Here is a 20,945-nt window from a genome sequence, read left to right as displayed (position 1 = left end):
TCAGTGGAGAAGATCCAACCCGGATGTGAGGTCAAGAGGTCTTCCTGAAGGAGGTGATATATAAACTGGAAACAGAAAGGTGGGATGGCATTATCCAGAAGACAAAGCAGAAAGAAACAGTGGTCTCAGCAGAGGGATCTGCATGAATAAGTTCATGGCTTATACATATTGGCTCAGCCTGGCAGGGTTTGTCATGCCCTATCCCAAGGCCTTTGGCTTACCTTATTGCCTTATTGACTTACCTCTAATAACCTTATATTAGAGACCTTACCAAGCCCTTATTGAACCTGATCCCACAGTAAAATAAGGCAGCACTGGGCCCAGGGACCTCTGGGTGCAGGTGGGAGAGGACAGAGTCTCAAAGAGAGCAGGGCCAAAGCATGCAGAGAACCATCCAAGGTGACCCTTGGCTGGGGGAAGATGTGGGCTAGAGAAAGTGATATTGCCTACCCTGGGCCAGTGTCTGCTCCTACAAAGGTGCTTGATAGTGTTCAAAGCCTGTAGCCAGTCCCACTGTCTGTGAAACCGCTAGTGGTTCTGGAGGGGGCACCTAAAGCAGGACTTACTACAGCTGGGCATGCAGGGAGCATCACGAGATGGATAATAACCTGCTTAAGATTCCTCAGAGGGAAGTGATGGGGCAGGACTTGCCCCAGGGCTGCCTCTACATTTCACTGGAAGCCATGGTTTATGTACTCAGGAAACTCAGGGCAGGAACTGGACATGCTGTGATCATGAGGCTACAAGGAAAAACATTTGGCTGCCTCTGGAAGCTGTAGGGAAGCTTGTTCAACCCCCTGGGAGCATACCTGGGAGAAGGAGGCTCAGACAGAAGAAAGATCTTACCCAGGGTCATGCCGCAACCTCTGAGCTGGGGCTGGGAGTATATGCCCTGGGTTCTCTGGTTGAGTGGCCAGCTGTGGGTTACAAATGGAAGGAAATAGCAGACCCTTGGCTAAGCAGCAGCCTGGAAGGCAGAAAGACTTCAGCTCAATTTCTGTCTTGGCCGCTCCCTCACTGTTCGACTATGGGCCTCAGTTTCCTATTCTGAAAAATGGGGATAATAAATAGAGCTAACATTGTGGGGCTAGGAAGTCCAAAGACACCAATGTATAGGAACTAGGTCAAGGAAGAGAGTGGTGGGAGGGAGGCTGGGCAAGGTCTGGAAGCTAATCCTGGCAGGCACAACAGCTCCTCCGTGGATGCCCTCTCTGCCTTCTTATCCCCACCACAGAAAGAGGATGCCACAGCTTCCCTCTAGGCCTTGTTTCCAGCACTCTCGAGGCCTACATCAGTCCCTAAGTCTTTTGACTAATCCCCCACCCCAGGTTGCTCCCCACCCAGGAGCTAGGGGACCTATCTGATGATACCAGGGCAGCTGGGCCTGGTGCTACCCTAGGGGTAGGTAGGTAGGGGCCACTGTCACCAACTTTCAGCTGCCCTGCTCCTTCCATCATCTCTGGGCACCTGCACCAGAACCTCTGCCCTCAGAGACTCTTGCTTTTTCTGGAATCCTGCTCCTGGATTTCTGGGGTAGGCCCCCCTCTCTCTCTGAATTTCAATCTCTGCTCTACAAACAGGGCCACTCTTTCCTGCATCCTCTGTGGTTTCCTTCCCATCTCAGTGCCTGCTGATACTGCTAAGTCACTTCAGTCGCGTCCGACTCTGTGTGACCCCATCCCTGGGATTCTCCAGGCAAGAACACTGGAGTGGGTTGCCATTTCCTTCTCCAATGCATAAAAGTGAAAAGTGAAAGTGAAGTCACTCAGTCATGTCTGACTCTTCGAGACCCCATGGACTGCAGCCTACCAGGCTCCTCCGTCCATGGGATTTTCCACGCAAGAGTACTGGAGTGGGGTGCCAGTGCCTGCTAGGGGTCAACAATTAGTGAATGTTTAATTGGAACAGCTATCATCATTTAAAGAGCCTTTTATTGGATTAGGTGAGCTTCCTGGTGTCTCAGATGGTAAAGAATCTGCCTGCAGTGCAGGAGATCTGGGTTTGATCACTGGCTCATGAAGATCACCTGGAGAAGGGAATAGCAACTCACTCCAGTATTCTTGCCTGGAGAATTCCATGGACAGAGGAGCCTAGCAGGCTACAGTCCATAGAGTCACAAAGAGTCTGACACGATTGAGTGACTAACACTTTCATTTCACTTCACTTTCATTGGACCAGACATGGGACTGAGTGCTGTACATTTGTCACCTGGTTTGATCCTCATGGGGCACTGTAGTACAGTCGCAGAAGACACAGACTCTGGAGTCAGACATCGAAGCTCAGCCTGAGCTGCTTCCTAGATGGATGACCTTGGGTCATGTGAATTCACATCTCTGTCCTTCAGTGTCCCCATCTGCACAACAGAATGCTGGTAATAATTACCTTGGTGGGTTGTTGAGAAGCTTAATCCAAGTAAAGCAATTCAGTACTCAGTGAATACTCAGTACTCAGTGAGTACTCACTCAGTACTCAGTGAGTACTCAGTACTCAGTGAGTGGAGCAATTATTCTTGCTATTTCATAGGTGGGGCAACACTGGTTCCAAAAGGGTAGAAGGGATAAAATGGGGACCAGAACTCCCAGAGTTCCTGCTGAACTGTGCTCAGGCTAGGATGAGACTTAGCATCTTCTTCCCCCTCCTCCCACCATCTGCCCAGAAAATGGATATCAGTCTTGTGGCTTGTTGCTAGAGGTGAAGCTTGGATCTGAACCCCACCAAATGGGCCTTGCTCTCACCAGCTCCTTCCCCTTATCCCCTTCTCCCTAGTCCCCACAATGGCTCTTGTTCTTTCAGCAGAAGAACAATTTAGAATGGGTGCCAATGGCCTGACATGAAACGTCATCTCAGCCTCAAGACCTCCATTCAATCTGCTCAGCTTCTGCCTTGCCAGCCCACCTTGCCTTCCCCTTCGGAACCACTATCATTCAGTCAACTGCTACTCTTCTCAGGAGATGTCCCTCAGCCACATGCAGTTTTGGCTCTCCCATCAGCAAGAACCATTTTGCCCCCAGCCTGCTTTGAGTATCAGCTCACTGGACTCGTGACACCTTCCCCTCTCTTCCTTCTCCTGTTCTTTAGGTCTGAAATATCTCTCCACATTCTCATAGCTAAGTTCCTTCCTCCCCACTTCTAAACCCTTCTGGGTGGATCCTCTTTCAGGTAGCCCAGAGGCATGAGGGGTCAGAAGATGAGATGATTTCAAAAGCATCATCGCTGGTTCACAAGGAGCTGCCCCCACAGCCAAAAACTGACCCAGCAAGGGCTTGGTTGGCATTTGACCCTTGCCCTCTGTTTCAGGGATTGTTTTAGAATGTCAGCTCCCCAGAGGTTGGGGCTTGGCTGGCTCCTAGTAGACATCCACAATGACAGCGCTGCTATGTGTGTGCAGAGGCAGAGGCAGTGGCAATCTGGTGCCAGCTCCTGGGAATGACAGGGACCAGTCTCTGTGTCCTTGTGTGACTCAATAGAGGTCAGGGTCATGAAGTACTTGACACTTTCAAATCTCCCATCGCCCAGAGTCATCAGAATGTATGATTACTTATGAAAACTTATGATATAGCAGAAAGAAGACTAGACAGGGAGTCAGGCTGACCTGATTAAGACCTACGCCCCAGCTTACTTGGTACGTTATTTGGCCATTGGAAGCCTTGATGTGAGATCATGTGTGCAAAGCACCATGCCTGGCACATGACCAGACTTACTCAATAGGTAGACTATTATTATTACTCCTCCCGCCTCCATTTCCCCACATCTCCCCCACCCCATTTGGCTCAGCCCAGATTTAGATCCCCTCAGAGCAGCCCAGATGCTCCTGGGCCTGGCGGGCAGAGGGGGTGGAGGGAGTCACCACCCCAAGGAAGCTGGGCCGGGACAACAGGGCTCCATGTCACCCCCGGGCACTGAGTCAGGGACTGGGGCTTCAGCACCCCGAGTAGCCGGCTCTAGGAGCAGGAATGGCTTGGCCTGGGGTCTGATCACCAGGCTGCCAGTCCTGGATGTGCTGTGGACTCCGTGTGTCCTTGACTGACTCCCTGATCCTGTCTATAATGTGGAAGTGGGGCTGGAGGTGGCTGTGCTAATGGTCTTTGAGGCACCTTTCAGCTTAGCTACTCCGTGAGTGCAAGAAGATGGAGAAACAGTAGGTGGGGGAGCAAGAGCCTCCAGAGTTGACACTCCAGCAGAGGGCGATGCAGCTAGAGCCTGGCTCTGGGCCCTAGAGGGAATGAGTTACCACAGTGACCTCGCAGGTGGGGCAAGTGTGGAAGCTGCCCTGTTGGCTGGCAGATCAGAGTGGGAGCCAGGGACAACCAGTGACAAATCACTCTCTTGTGTCTCTATCCAGAACAGCTTCCCCTTGGCAGGAATGAGAGTCAACAAACAAGGCCAGGGCAGTCCCAGCCCTGTGCAGGCTGCCAGGGCCAGGGAGTGCCCCTGGGGACCCTGGGTGAACCTAGGTAGATTCTGGGCAACTGCTGAGGCACCCTGCCCCCAACTTTGTCCTTCTCCCTTTAAGACCTGGCCTTCATATAAGGAAAAGCCATGCTGGGGTCTAACTCTGGTCTCTGGGCCAGGCCTGGTGATGTGGCCCATCTCTAGCCAGTGCAGACAGGGCCCAGTCCTTGTCCTCTCTTAGGTGACCCTTCCAGCCAGGACCCAGAACCTGACTTTTTCTGACATTTCTGAACCTGGATGACTCCAACCTACTGTCTGACCCCCTTGCCTTCTCTGGGCCTCCCTTTCCTTACCAATAATCTGGTGGAGGATGGTCTGTTGAACTTCAAGGATGCTTCCAAATATGAAATTCCAGAAGTTGGAGATTATATTCCAGGTCTTGATTTTCTTTGCCCAGATGCCAGGAGAACACTGATCCTAAGTCGCTCTTCCACCTCTGGACTTTCAGGACAATTGCTCTGCTGCTTGCACTGGCCTCCCTCCCTGGGAAGGAGCCCTCTTTGGTTGTGAAAATTCAAACCATTTCTCACCTTTCCTGGAACCTCCTCCACTTCTGGAGGAGCATGGGCCACTTAAGCATGTGTGTGTGCAAGCATGTACACATCCACGTGTATCTCTACCTCTACCCATATTTGTATCTGTGTCAGGCGAGGAAAAGTCACTTCCTGACCAGCTTCTCCCACATGGTTTGTACAAAGCAGTGACTGAAATCCACAGGCATCAGGCTGACTTTGGAACTTACCTTTCTCAGCCTTAGTTTCCCAATGTGTAAAAATCCTCACTTCATAGGGTGTTATAAGGCTTCATTTATTCTCTCAGCAAATATGTATGAAAGAATTATTATGGGCCAGGCACAGTTGTAAGTGCTAGAACTAAATGAGGTAATCAGGTGAAGTGCTAACTTCCACGTGGGGCCTGTTGCAAGAGCCTGGTCAGTATGAATTTTCTCTCCCTCATCCGCGTAGTAATAGCTAACAACTTTAGATCACCTACAATGTGCCAGAAGCATTTGTATTCTTATATTTCTCACAACCAGCCTTTGATGGAGGCATTATTATTACCACCTCCATATTACAGATGAGGAAACTGAAGTACAGAAAGGTGAAGTTATTGTTTCATGGTCATGCGGCTGCTAAATGGCCATCCAGCCTAAAGTTCATACTCTGGACCCCTCTAACATACTGCCTCTCCAATGAGAGCTTGCAACATCTTCTGCCATCAGGGCTAAACTCACAGCCCCACAGCCACGAGAGAGATGTATGCACTCATATGCACATTAGACACACACACACTTAGGCCACACATCAGTGCTCGTGTTCAGTAACCCAGGCCCCATCAACATGAAAGGACACACCCTCCACATATTTACAATGCTTCCTCCCCACCAGAGCCCAGATACACATTCCCCACTCTGCGTAGCTCTGCCTTAGCCCTGCTGGACACACAAGCACACAGATACAGTCAAACATTACACACACACCCCTTCCTCAGTGTTCATGGCCAAGATGAGGGGGAAGAGAGGAGAAAGAATTTTATCTGCAGTTTGAGCCTGTGCAGTGGGTTCAACTGAGGTAGGCCAGGTCAGTAGGCAGAGAGGGGGAAGCTGAGGGGAATTGCCTTGGCCAGAGACAAAGGGCTGGAGGAGGGAGGCAGCAGCAGCAAGAGGGAGGAGAAGGCAGAGGGGAACCAGTATCTTGATAAACCATGCAAGGTCAAAGTCGGGGGGTACTATAGGGATTGGACTTGCAAGAGCTTTCTCAAGCCATAAATTTTCACTAGCTGCCTGAAGTCCAGAGTCTGGAGGCCAGAGGCCGGAAACCTGAGCAAGCAAGTCCCAAGACAGCCAATCTCAGGAGCAGCAGGGTCAGGGCCTGGGCCTTGAGTGGGGGGAAGGGCACGGGGCTGCCCAACCTCTGGGCTCCAGCCCTGTTTCCTTCTGTGCTCGTGGGTGAGGGTGGTGCCCTGATTCAGAGGCTGTTCCTAGGTTATCCGTGAGGGCCAGCTCCCTGTGTGGCTCCGTGTGCATTGGAGGATGCGGCCTCTTGTGCATTTGTGTCGGTGTGGGTGCTTGCCTGTGTGCGTGGAGTAGCAGAGTGTTTAAGGAACACGAGCTTCAGAGTCAAATGGGATAAGTGTCCAAGTCTGAGCTCCACAGCCTGCCAACTGCCTGACCTTGAGCACTTGAGTCACTCTCTCAGAGCCTCTGTTTCCTCATCTATAAATGGAGATAGTTGTGGCTACCTTACAGGGTTGGAAGGATGAACTGATATAGTGCAAGTGACAGGCTGATTGCAGGGCCTGACACATAGTAAGTGCTCAATAACTTTAAGAATTATTATTATATTGGACCCACCAACCCCAGCTCTGCCGCCTCCCCCCCCACCTCCACAGTTCAGCCCCCGGGGCTGTGGATCCTCAACTCCCAGTGAAGGTGGTTGCAACACCCAGATCCTTTCATGTTCCTATGTCTTCATCAGTGGGCATGGCTGGCCATGCCCTTCTTGCACACTGCCTTCCAATAGTCCACTGAGGGCCCAGTTTGTAGCTCAGGAGCCAACCTAAGGTAGTGGACACACAAGATGCATGTACACACCTGCACACACATCTGTCCACACAAACCTGTGCACCTCCTGGTGCAGGCATGTTTTCACATGTCATTGCATGGGTGCAGATGCCCACACATGCTCTTAGGAATACATGCATTAGCTAGAACACACACAATGGTAATTGTGATCTTGAACAAATTGCTGTGCCTCACTTTTCTTACTTTTAGAACAGGGGCACTTGACAGGGACCTTAAGTGGATAAAAGGAAATAATGTTGTGGAAGTGTGGGGTAACCTAGAAAGTGCTATTGTTATTATCCATGCTGTCAACTGTAAAATCACTCCCAAAACCATCTTCCTGGTCCCCATTCTGCTGCCACCACTCAAGCCCAAGCCACATCCATGTTTCTTCTGGATCATTGCATTGGCCCCCTCACTGGGCACCCCATTTGCACTCCTGCCACCCTACAGGACTCAGCCAGGTGTGCTTTTATCAACACATCACTGATGAGACCTCCACCCCTGCTTAAAGCCTTCAGTGGTGTCCATTGCTTCTAGTTCCCCCATGTTCCAGGAAGTATTTGGCACAGAGATCCAGGCTGCCTGGTCTCCTGTTTCTGCATCTACTATGACCTTGCACCATGATGTTGGGTAAGCCACTTTACTTTTCTGAGCCTCATTGTCCTCATCTGAGAAATGGGACTAATAATATGGTAGTTGAGAACATTAAATGAGCTATAAGGCACCGAATTGGGGTTTGGCACAAAACTGTACTATTAGGACACAGGATTGATTCTAGAACCCTTCTCAGTTTGACCTCTGCTGACTTTTATAGCCTCAATTTGAATAGCACCTCCTCTAGGAGGCCACCCCTGAATGGTAGCCTAGGATAGGCCTCTCAGTCCCAATCCAAGTGTAACTTATTGTTCAGTATCTGACCCCCTCACTGTTCAGGAAGCTCCAAGAGGGCAGTGCATGAGTACTCAGTCGTGTCCGACTCTTTGTGACCCCATGGGCTATACCCCACCAGGCTCCTCTGCCCATGGAATTTTCCAGGCAAGAATACTGGAGCGGGTTGCCATTTCCTACTCCAGAGGATCTTCCCAACCCAGGGATTGAACCCACATCTCTTGAGTCAGGCAGATTTTTTACCACTAGCACCATCTGGGAAGGTAGAGTCATGGTTATTTCTGCCCATGGGTCCTGACACATAGTGGATGCCCCTTAAATCCCTGTGGAATGGATGAACTTTCTAATGTATGTTCTGCACCCTTAAAAGAGGGAGAGGGCTTCCAAGGAAGAAGAGGAGGATGGGTCAAGTAGAAGCTGGAGATCTGTGTTCAGGGATGGTCACATGCAAAAGGAAGCCAGGAGTTTGGTGAAGAGAGCAAGGGGTCTGGACTCGCTCCCCATCTTGACTCAAAGCTGAGATTTTTTTTTTTTTATTAAATCATGACTTTCTGCCATCCATCTCATCCCACCTTCTGCAGGGAGAGGCTGGATGGCAGCTGATTAGACAAGTTCAAAGAGTCTGATGCCCTGCCTGACCCTGAAATTTTTGACTAAAGGTGAGTCCTCAGATTTGCCAACCCTGAACTTGGTTTAGGGATCAAAATACCAGAAAAGGAAGTCTTCAGAAGGAAGATAGGAGTTGAACTCACATCTCTTGAGCCTGCATTCTGTACCATGAAGAAAGCTGTGTATGTTTGTTTTTCTCATATTGTCCTTTGGAGTTTGTGGGCCCTAAAAATCCTGCTATGCTGGCCCAGCATCTGGCATTGGTCCTGCTGCCCAGAGCAGGACTGGCTCCACTTCCCATGCATTTACTCCAAGGGAAGGCCAAGTACAGACATGGAAGGCTAGAGGTTGAAGAAAACCCAGACAGACTAAAGTCAAGACAAAGACACACAGGTACAAATCATACAGAGAAGGGAAACTGACAGCAGAGAAGAAAGACAGATGGGAGAGGAAGAAAGAATAAAAACGAAAAAGGAGGGTGAGGGAATGAGAGTGAACAAGAGAGAAGGAAGTGAGAGGAAGAATCAAGTGTCTGCACATGGCCATTGCCCTCAGTCCCCTCTGGCCCCTTCTCTGCTTGTGTCCATGATGATGATGAGATGGCGAGGCTGAAACTTGTTCCCTCCAAACCATGGGCCATCTGCATGCAGAGTGAAAAGAGAGGGCCAGGAATCTGAGGCCTGGAATGTCATTTCCTTTGGTCCCAGGCCTGGTGAGGCAGGCCTGTGGGCACTGGCTCGAGGCCACTTGGGGGCAGGCCCTCGTCCTCTGGCCAGCAGCAGGAGGCAGACACTGCTGCCTGGGGGAGGGCTTGCTGCCTTTACACTTTCTGCAAAAATGAACTCTTTTCCAGGCTTGACACAGGGCTGCCCCATGCTTTAGGATGGTGGGGGATAATATTGCCTAAGCTCCTGCTTCCAGGAGGAGGGGTGTCCAGAATGCTCAGTGATGGGAACTAGCTCCCTGCTCCTCTGAGCACCTTGGAGTGTCTTCTTTCCACACACACTTCCTGAGCCCCTGCTCTGGGCTCAGCACTGATTTAACTGCTCCACATATAGCACTCTTTCATTCTCAAAACCACTCACAAGAGCTTCATTGGCTTCATTTTAGTGTTGAGGAAGTGATCCTCAGAGAGGAAAAGTGACTTTCCTACAGTCACACCTCCAGGAAACTGCTGGTGGGACTTCAGTCAAGTTCTGTCTGGTCACAGGGCTGATGACTCTAATCCCTGACCTTCTGGAGAGGAATGGCTGAGGGGTCAGAGGTCCCATGCCTGGCAAGTCCCAAGCAATATCTGAAAGAGTGTCACAGCCAGAAGTGGCCTCAAGGGCAATAGGGTTCTAACCTAGTTCCTCATTTGAAAGATGGGGAAAATGGCGTATGAGAGGGGAAAAGGCTTGACTTGTTAAGGGCCACAAAGCCTCATAAGTGACAGGACAGAAACTGGAACAGAGAAATAACTCAGATAGGGGCTCCACGGAGTGAGCTCAGGGATACCAGAAAAGTCTTCAACATTTTAATTTCCCAAACCCTGGCATCTGAGGCTCATTTTGATGCATTTGTGGAAGTTAATGGAACCACACACTGGGATTTGGGATTGTCCCAGAATATTACTCCTGTATAACTGCTACATTGACCCTTGAAGCCTGCCAGTCCTAGATCCTAAGAATGAAGGGGCATCAGGGACCTGGGTTACTCACATCTCAGACTTAAAGTGGCTCTCCAAGCTTCATCCAAGAGTAGTCACAGGGGAGCAGGAAGACCAGTTTTATCCCATGCCTTTCACCGAGGAGACAAAGGGGTGCCTGAGCATGCCTCAGCCAGCAGTACAGTCCAGGGCTTGGTCCCCGATGACAGAGGCAGATGAACCCAAGATGGCAGTTCTTGTTGGGGCAACCCCTGCCTTATGCCTCTGGACTTGCGAGTGCTAGGTCTCCTGGGAAATTTCCTTTGAACTCCACTAATAAGGCCAAGCTGTCCTGAAGCCCCTGCAAATTTTTGTCAGATGTCCCCAGTTGACCTCCCACACCCAGGGAGAGACCTGCCCCACTGGGTACTGGGAAAAGAGTGGGCATAGGGGCTTGCCCAGCTAAACATCTCCCATCTCTCAAGGCCTGCCGAGGGGGAAGTTGGCACTCACAGCCACTCTGCCCCAGAGCAGAGCCCAACCGGGAGATTTTCCTGGTTAGGCCAGTCCAAGCTCACTCCGACTCTACACAGGCCTGAGGAGGTGACAACCCTATCGACCAGCTCCTCCTGGCCCCCCATTTACATCTTAATTACATTCCTTGGGAAACCGTCCAGGCCGCATTCCGCCTGGCAGGCTGCTGGGAAGACCCACAGAGCACTATGGTAACGCCCATGCTTGTTGGTCAAGCAGCAGACGCCAGGCTGAGGAACCTCCCTTCCAGGGCCAGCCTGGATTCCTCAACCCCGCCAGCTCCCGACCGCTCCCACTTATCCATGTGCTCCTACCCCAGCCCCCTCCCCCACTCCCCTCCCATCTCCAGCCAAGCCCACAAATGTCCAATGTCCAGCTCCCTTCCTCAAAGCCTCAGACAGGGCTGTTGTATTTCTCCAAAGCCACTTCCCCAGGCACCACCATTCAGGGCCCAGGTAGAGGAACGGGTGGTGGAGGGTGCAGAGTCCAGTGCAACCTTGGTGCTGCCTCTCATGAGCTGTTCACCAAGAGTGCTGGGCCATAGCTGTGGCTTTCAAACTTTTTTCTTTCTTCTTTCCCTTTTTAAAAACACAGCTCTGAATTAGGACGCTAGTAAGTCAAAGAGGGTAAAAATTAAAACAAAACAATTGATTCATTCCTCAGATTGTTTACGTCTTCATAGCTTGGTAGAAAATATTTCATTTTTGGTGGAACCCTAGAAGCATCTCCATAGACCCTCCAGAGCTCCCTAGGAAATCAAGTAAAGCTTCCTTCTTCAGCATTCCTTCCCAAATCCTCCCCTAGAGAAGCAATGTGCCATCTCTTCACCTGTTCCTTTGGCTGTTCGCAACCCTTTAGGAGAGACCACGGCTGGAAGGGAGGGGAGTAGAGGCTCTCCCTCTCCTGCCCCTCACCCAGCTCCATTTTTGGGCACAGAAAATGGACAGTAGTCAACTCTCATACCCTAGTCTTCCTCCTTTCCCTTTTTCTCTCCTACTTTCCTCCCCTTTTCCCTCTTTTTCCTCCCTTCCTCCCTTGTTTCCTATATTCATAATAAAAACCTTTCAGCAAGCAAAACCTTATGTGAAAGTCCAATGATGGACTAGGTAATGGAGGCCTTGTTCTGGTTAGAGGCAATAGAACTCTATAGTCCCACCCACTGGGCTCCCACTTGCGCCCTAGAGGCCCTGGAGGCATCTTGGAGCCTCCAACGAACAGAGTTTGAAAACCACTGGCCTTGTCAGGTCTGGCAGTCTGAATAGATGACTTTGCTTTCTCTTCTCATGTCTCACTTTCTTCCTCATCTTGCCCGCCCCCCCTCCTACTTTCCTTCTCCCTCTCTTTTGCCTTCTCATCTCTCCTTTCCTCCCTGCCTGGCAGAGCCCTGGGTCCAGTCTGGCCCTGCTTTTCCTGCCTGGGGCGAGTGGACCCAGGCTCCATTCCAACACTGGGCAGCAATTTTGGGTCCCTAACTTGGCCAGACAGTGCTTGCCAGTCATGTGAGCAGAGGCCCTGGAGCCAGGCATTCCTGCCCAGCCCTTTCAACTGTAATCAAGGCGGGGGTGGTGGCACCAACACCAAAGGGTAGCTGGAGACGTTTTGTTGTTGTCTGGAGGGGACGAGGGAAGATCAGGAACAATATCAGGTGCAGACACATCCTGGGATAGGAAAGCCCTCCCCTCCCACTGAAGGGTGTGGGACCAGACAGTTGACGCTTCTGTGGGCTAGGATCCTGCTTAAGAAGACAGAGCCTTTCTACGGTGCCATCTTACCATGGAACTCTTCAGAAAGGACTCATGAAAAGGCCCTGTTCAGCCACAGACAGGAAAAGCAAGGGCAGTTAGGGGCTGGGTGCCAAGCTTACTCTCAACTGGATTCCAATCACCTGGATCATTGCACTTGAGGGGTTACTCTGTTCCAGGAACTGGGGGAGTGGCTGCAAACAAATAGACACACATCTCTACCCTCATGGAGCTGATATCCTAGTCAGGGGAGACAGATAATAAACAAAAATGTTAGGTAGAACTGACAGAGAGTGAGAAGGACAGAGGAGGAAAATAAATCAAGGAAGGGGAATAGTGAAGGCAGGGATAGAGGAGGAGAGAGATTTGAAATAGAGTAGTCAGAGGTTTCATGGAGGTGGTAACACTGAAGGACTGAGGGAGGTAAGGGAGTGACTGATGCAGATATCTGGTGGAAGAACATTCCAGGCAGAGGGAACTTCAGGTGCAAAGGCCCTGAGGTGCTGACACACTGGCATGTTTGAGGAGCAGCAAGGAGGTGGAACTAGCTGGGGAGCATGCTCCCCATAGAGCAATGGGGAGTGTGCATGCATGCTCAATGACTTCAATTGTGTCCAACCCTTTGGGACCCTATGGACTATAACCCGCCAGGCTTCTCCATCCATGGGATTCTCCAGGCAAGAATAATGGAGTGGGTTGCCACTTCATTCTCCAGGGGATCTTCCCAACCCAGGGATCAAGCCCGCATCTCTTATGTTTCCTGCATTGACCGGTGAGTTCTTTACCATTAGCGCTACCTATGGTAGGCTATTCTAAGAACTTTAGCTTTTTCTCTGAGTAAGATGGGGGCCAGTGCAGGATCTGGAGGCAGGAAAGGAACATGATCTGAAGAAACCACATTAGGACATCGTCTTGGCTGCTGAGCTGAGAATAGACTACGGGCAAGGGAGAAATCTGGGATGGTGACTCAGGGGATGGATGGTGGATGAACCAGGGAGAAAGGCTTCTGGATATGCTTGGAAAATAGAGCTAATGGGAGTAGATATGGGAGTGAGCCCTCTGCCTGCCAGATCCTAGATCCAGGGCATGCCCCTTCATGAGCTCACCATTGGGGGTGGGGTGATGTGGGGTGGGGTGGGGTGGGGTGGGGGCTATGGATCCCACAGGGTGTCCCTGTGTGCAGGCAATTCCAGGGGGTTACAGAAGCCAGTGGAGGGGGGAGAGGTTCTCACCCTTAAATGCTAAGGGGAAAGAGACACTGATCTACAGAGGTCGGGAAATAGGCCAAAATATGGTCAGAGTCCTAAAGAATCTCAGATAAAGGCAAAAGAGGAAAACAGCCTGGGCTGTGGGGACCAGCCTGATTTTCGTATCAAGGTCATACACTCCTCTCAGGGCTGCAGGAAAACTGGAGGGCTTCAGAGCTGCTCTCTGGTAGGACTCCCTTGTGGTGCAGTCCCCCAACCTCTCCCTTATTTGCTGAGTCAGTTGAGGAACATGGATTAGCCACTCCCTGAGCTGTGCCAGACCAGCCAGCCAGTCTCTTTTATCCCATAGGACTTACAAGACTTCCTGGGTAGCAAGACAAAAGAGAACTTACATCCCTAGGTGAGTTAGACCCTGGCGGTATGGAGTAGACTGGGACCTGGGCTGCCACCAAAAGTGTGGCTAGTTTTTCCATCAAACCCATTCCCCAAACCAGGCTCCTCCTTCCCTTTGCCCTGGCTACCTCAGGAGCTTGAACACCCCAATTCCTGGTTCTCTGGAAGGCGGGAGTGCAAGGTAGAGGGCTATGTCAAGCCAAGCCAGGGCTCGTAAGCTCCAGGGTGGCTGGAGCCTGAGCTAAGCTACCCCAGCTGAGGGACATGGGCCCCTGAGCCTGAAAGAGGAAAGTCCCCTAACTAATATCTGGTGCAGAGCTCTATGCTTCTCAAGCCAGAGAGATACGGATGGTTCATGAGTCATACACTATTTAATCTACTGACACAGACAGCCCATGGAACACTGCCCACTACCCTGTCATCTCACTTCACATCCTTGTCAGTGAAGCAAATCAGTTATTTTAGATTCCAGAAGGTCCAGTAACAACAAAACAATAGGTGGTGTTGAGTGAGACTCTCTACAGAATAAAGTGCTGGACACTTTACACACACGTATTCCCATTTAAAACCCTACTGCCAATCAATGAGATGTGTGCTATTAGTGTGCCCATTTTAGAGATAAGAAGACACAAACTCAGAAAAGTCGAGTTCCCTGTCCAACACACACAACTTGGAAGAAGCAGAGCTGGCATTCAAAACAATCCAGGAACACATGCTCATTCTGGTTAAGGGTGAGCCCAGAGTCACAAAACCAAAGTTCCCTGGCTGTTCCTGGTGGTGAATAGTAGAGGAGGATGGGAACCCTTCTTACTGGAGCTGTCTTTCCCTCTACTCTCCCACCCACCTCACCCAGCTTCCCTTATCCTTATTTTTCCCCTCTCCCATTGCTGGTTATACTGAGGTTGTAGAGGCTGAGGCAAGGGGCCCTCAGTCTTTCAGATCTAGAGATGTAAGACCTGGAGCTGAGGATCCTGGAGGGGAAATATTTTGGCTTGAAGATCCAGGGCAGACTGGGGGACTGGAGGAGAGGTGGTGTCCCAGGGAAGGAGGATCATGCTACAGGCTTGGGTGAAGCCCCCCGAAGCTACAATGAGGGTCTGACCTGGCTCCAAACCACTGTGGTCTGGCTCCTTCTTGTTAGTAAAGAGTGATGAATTTGAGAAATTACTGGAACGATTGGGGGAAATAATGAATTTCCTCATCCACACTTTGGGCAGGTTTGGGGAGTAAGGAAGCCTTTCCGAAGGCCCTAAGCCCCATTCCTCAAAATTCTTCTCAAACGCCTTATCACTGTTTGTGTTTTTAAGAAGAGGAAACTGAGGCATAGGGAGGTTTAAGAGCTTGCCCAAAGTTGTGCCATATGTAGCAGATCCAGAGAACCCATATAATTTTGCTCTTGGGCTTCGCTGATAGCTCAGACAGTAAAGAATCTGCCTGCCAATGCAGGAGACGCGGGTTCAATCCCTGGGTCGGGACGATCCCCTAGAGTAAGAAATGGCAACCCATTCCAGTATTCTTGCCTGGGAAACCCCATGGACAGAGGAACCTGGCAGGTTACAATCCGTGGGGTCACAAAGAGTCAAACACAACTTAGCTATCAAACAACAACACTACATTTGCTCTACAGCCATCTGCTCAACCCCCTACTCTGGGGCCCAGTGAGGGACTAGCTAAAGTGCTTCCTGAGTTCCGCTGGTGGACTGAGGAACAGCAGAGTTCCATGAAACCCAGCTCTGCCACTCACTATTTATAGGTGGAACCCTGACAAGTTATTTCATCCCTCTGAGCTTCAATTTCCTCATCTATAAAATGGGGCAATAAGACAACTCCAGTAGGGTTGTATATGAAAGTACCTCTTTCTTACAACCCAGGAACAAACATTGGCTCAGTCTCAAATTGCTGGGCATTGACTGGGCTGGACTGTGAGAGCTGTTTTGTGAACTCCCCAGAGGTCTTGGTTCTCCTGTGGCCAGCACCACAGGTTGGCTGGACTGGGAGAGGCGAGGCTAGCGGCGGCGGGGCTGAGGTCTGGCCTCAATCTCCTATACTGATTCTGAGCTCTGGTAACAGTGCCACAGTCCCAACATTGCCCACCCCTGCTCTGGGCTCTGGGTACCCTTTCTAGTGCCTTAGTAACCTGCCTAGTCCTCCGAAGCCCCGAGGAAGCTCCACCTTGCCTTGGCTGCTCCCCTCAGTGACTAAAGTTCAGTCTCCCAACCCGTACTGGAGTCCTGCTGCCCCCTCCTCACTTACCCCTGGACTCTGCCATTGGTGTGTCCTCCCTCCAACTTCCTGTGGTACTGCAGACTCCATGGCTCCCTGCAGATCCCCGAATACTGACTGAGACCGCATCCTTCAGAGAGCCTGTTGGGCTCAGGAAGGACCTGGTTCTTCTCAGTAAGGCACCACACCATGAGAAAAAAGAAATAGTTTCCTAAAAAAAAAAAAAGAAAGAAAGAAAGAGTTTCTTACACCCAAGTACAATGGAGTGCTTAGGCCGAGCTAGGAAAGCCTTCTGCCTACCACTGGCATGCCCTCCAAACTTCCCCTTCCAGACCCAGGAGGTAGTGTTGGTGGTAGTGGTGGCAGGAGTGTGTGGGGGCAGAGCTGGGAGCTGCTCCTTGACTCTGCAGACCTGATCTAGTTCGTGCCTGGCTCCAGGAGGTAGAGGTCAAATCGCAGCCACAAAGGAGCAGAAGAGAGGAGAGAAGAGAGAGGAGGAGGAAATACGATGAGTCCAGCGGTGGAAAGCTGGGGCCAGGGCGGGCCGGGGAGGGAGGGGGAGCTGGGCCCAGGGCTATTTCTGTACAATAATACAGGGGAAGAGGGCCAAGCTGACAGGACAGTGATTAGTCTTCAGGGAGCAAAGGCGAAGACTCTGCCGGCGAGCCTGGGGCTGGAGGAGCTGGCCTGGGGCCCAGTTTGGTGGGCTGGAGCAATGATTTCAGAGGCCCGGAATCTGAGGCGAGCTGGACCCAAGGACTAGGGAGCAGAAAAGGTGGGAGCAAGGAGAGTGGAGCCAGCCATCCCCCGAGCCCCACCTCCAAGGTAGGAGGTTGGGAAGAGGGTGGGAGCTGGCCTGCTCTGACAGCTGTCTGCCACTGCGGGGTTATCTGGCTGCTGGTGGGGGCAGTTTCTGCAACGCACGCTTCCTGGGCTCTGGCCTGTGGGGGAGATGTCGTGAGAAAGAGTCAGGAACACAAGGCTCGGAAACCTCAGGGGAAAAGTCAAGCGTGCTCTTTCTTTCCCACGGGATTTCCAACCATGGGGCCAGGAGAGGAGGTGTGAGAGGTCAGGGAGTAGGGAGGGCTCACAACTCATTTTTGCAGCGCTGACTCTGTGATGTGCCTCTTGTTGTACATTTCCACACTGACTCCTCCTGCACACCAGGTGAGGTGGGAACGCTCACACTTGGTTGATAGTGAGAAAGCTGAGGCTCAGAGAAGTGAAGTACTTTGCCTAACATCACGCAGCTAAGAAGCCCAGAGCCATATTTAGACCCAGGTCCATCATACTCCAAAGCCCTGGCTTTGGAGACGGTAGAGCAAAATGAGGGGTTTTGCCCTCTGTGGCAACTGGCTTTGAATCTCTCCCCTGTTCCCTGCCATCCACATGAGCTTGGTCAAGTTACTTCTCTCTTAGCCTCAGTTTACTCATCTGTGAAGTGGAGCTATTAACAGTACATACCTCCTGATTGTTTTGAGGATTCAAGGAGTTGATATGTGTGAAGTGTCTAGAACAGTACATGGTACACAATAACTCATCTGAAAGAAGCACTATGTGAGTATTCAGCACTGCCCTCCATGGGCACCCTTAGAGGAAGGAGTGTGAGAGAGGTGGGGGTATTGTGTGGGGGAAACATAGGGCAGAGGGTCACCCCAATCCCTTTAGAATTGGAGTCCTCCCACATTTGGACAATAGTATCAGGAATCTTCCAATGGGGAGCCCTTGTGACCCAGCAATTCCACTTCTGGGAATTCATCCTAAGGAAATAATGGGTCAAGAGAGCAAAGATGTATGTACCAGGATGTTCATTTCCAGGTTGCTCATTATAGTGAAAAACAGGGGCTTGCTTAAATGAATTATGGCATATTCATACACAGCAGCCATTAAAAACAATGATGTCACTCTTTAGGTATTGATATGGAAAGAGGTTCCTGATACAGTTGTTAAGGGAATCAAAGCAGTTTGCCACACTGCAGGTACAGGAGTTTTGGGAAAGGAGATGTTGGAGGGTCAGGGTTAGGGAGGGGAACTCATTCATATTTGAAATTTGTTTACTGTGAACATTTTTTACTTTAATAATTAGAAGAACACAAGCAATGAAACCATTTCCATTTTTTAAAATAACCACAAAGATTCAGACTTCAAGTCTCTGGGCATTCCTCTGGACATTCAGATGAGGGGCTCCCTGGGCACGAGTGATCTCCCTGCTCAGGAGCAGACCCTATGTTTCACCTGCTCCCAGTTCTCCCCATCAAGTGGAGGGGCACAGCAAAAGGGTCTGGTGAGATCAGACAACCCTGGCATCTGTTGCTGAAACAAAGTTTCAAAACTAACATGACCAACCAAGGCCAACATGACCTTGTACCTCAATTCATTCATTCATTTTTTATTGGACAAATATCTATCAAGCACCTACTATGTGGCTGGCTTAAGTGATGAGGACACAGCAGTGAATAAAATAGACAAAATCCTTGCTCTCATAGAGCTGCTGCTTTAGTGAAGGCAAACAGACAATAAAGACAGATAGTATAGAGAGTCCATTGGATGACAATAAGTGCTCTGGAGAAAAATAAAATAGCAAATGAGAAATGAAAACATAAGGTGGGATTGCAATTTAAAAACAGAATGGTAAGGGAAGACTTCCTTGAAAAAGTGACACTTAAGTAAACATCTCAAGAAGACAAAGTAGCAAAGCCTATGGATAGCTGGAGGAAGAGCATTCCGGGCAGAAGTAACAGCCCTGGGACTGGGGGTGGGCAGGGGGAGTGTTTGGTGTGTTGAAGTATAGAAAGGAGGCCAAGCAAAGATAGCACAGGGAATAGGAGTGGTACGTGAATCTGAAGAGGGAACTAGCAGGAAAGCAGGCAGGGCTGTGCCAAGCCAAGCTAAGGCTTTGGGTTTTACTGCGAGTGAAAGGGGAGCCAGTGCAGGGTTTTGAACAGAGTAGTGCTAACTATTTTAACAGGATCACTTTGGCTGCTGCCAGGCAAACAGGCTGCAGGAGGAAGGGTTAAAGAGGGAAACCGGGAGACCAGTGAGGGCATTGTTCTGAGCAACTACGACAGTCATCAAGGCAAGAGGTGATGGCAGCTCAGACCATGGCAATGGAGGTTGTGAGGGGTGATTGGCATCAGAGTCCCTTTCCACTATGACAATCTAGGTCCAGATTCCCCACCAAACCCAGAATGAACTGTGACAACCTTTCCTCTTTAGTGAGGATACACACAGTGTGTCCCAGTATCAGAATATTCTTCTTAGTTTAACCTCTCAACACCCACTTGCTCCTAGGACCTTGCCTGCCCCTCTGGCCGAGGCTAAGACTGTCAGCTCCAGGAAGGTAGGGGCTTTTGCCTGTTTGGTTCACAGTTGTACCTCCAGGGCCTACAGTAGTGTTTGGCACTCATCTGGCACTGAATGAACAAGTGAGTAAACAAAGAGTGGTGTGGCAATCTAGAGGAGGGAGTATGGAATTCTGTTGGAGGGTGGGAGGGGGCGAGGGGTGGGGATGGGTAGGCACATCTGATCTGCCTACTCAGCCAGATCCCTGGAGAGTAACCCAGGATCCCAGAACATACACACAGGTGCAGGTGGGCCCTTCCCTTCTCAGCCTAACTGATAGACTGTGAATGTTGGCCATCCCATTGCTTGGCCACAGGAAAAAGAGAACTGGCCACTTCAACTTCCTACTCAGACAGGATCACTGCCATCTTAGAAGTAGGGAAGCAAGTTTAAAGGAATGTATAGAGTCAGGGTCTTAAGTGAGGAATAATAATTAGGTACAGACAGAGTCCAAAGCTTGGGTCCATCCCAGTTGTGGAAAACCAGGAGAAACTATTTTACCATTTTTCACCCTGCCTCTCTCTGCTCCACTCTCCCCTTCTCTACCTTTCTGCCACAATTCTCCCCCAAAAGCCTCATTCCCATTGAGCAACAGGCCTTCTCAACCTCTCTGTCTCCCCTCTTGCTGATTCTTCACCAGACTTTCCACCAGCCCCTCACTCCATTCAGTGGAGATCTCCCTTAATCTTAAAACTATCTCTAACCTTCTTTCTTAGCAACCACCTGCCTCTGCAGATGCTATCACCTTCATCTCTGCAGTCTTCAGAGGGAAGGTCAGATTGGCTGTCTTTGTCAGACCATGGGCACACCATTTTCTGAGTATGTTACACTGAGTATGAGTTACACTGTGAGCCATTAATGTGATCTGGGGCAGGTCTTACAAGGACTTATCAAGTATATTACCAATAAGTTAGGTAAGAAATTGCATCTCACTATTGTTTTATTTTGCACTCTCCTGCTCATCAGTCATTCAGGACTTCTAGTTAAACATGGCAGATTGAATAAGTACATTTAGTACTGTTCCCTTCCTAAGTCCCACTAAAATGACAGTAAATGTATTTTGAAGAGACATTAAGTTAAAAGACTAGAGAATATCAGAGGAGACAGACAACCACAACAAAATATTGGAAATTGGCAAGCCAGATAGAAGAGAACAAGAGAAAGGGGAAACCCAACTTGGCAGTGTGGGAAGCCCAGAAACAGATTGATTTGTTCCATAAAACTCTAGAACTTTAGAAACGAGGCTCACCAGATACATCTGAAAGTCGCAGTGTTTTGTGACTGAAAATAAGTGGATTGGTTGAAGGTCTGTGTAAGAAAAATTAGACTTCCAAATCCCTCCTTCTACATTGGCAGAACAC

The 20,945-nt window shown here is 50.2% G+C and overlaps 1 long non-coding RNA gene across 1 annotated transcript; it reads right to left on the bottom strand.

Annotated features, from left to right (window-relative positions):
• Positions 1–2,147: 2,147 nt before the first annotated feature.
• On the bottom strand, positions 2,148–16,747 carry LOC122689812. The gene is made up of 3 exons (XR_006339933.1): positions 16,655–16,747; positions 16,273–16,453; positions 2,148–2,353 (listed from the first exon to the last, which is right to left on the bottom strand). It is a non-coding gene; the product is annotated as an uncharacterized LOC122689812 (long non-coding RNA).
• Between the last annotated feature and the right edge of the window lie 4,198 nt (positions 16,748–20,945).

Source organism: Cervus elaphus, chromosome X (assembly GCF_910594005.1).
Source record: "Cervus elaphus chromosome X, mCerEla1.1, whole genome shotgun sequence".
Taxonomy (NCBI): Eukaryota; Metazoa; Chordata; class Mammalia; order Artiodactyla; family Cervidae; genus Cervus; species Cervus elaphus.
This window is presented reverse-complemented; position numbering and strand designations above follow the sequence as displayed.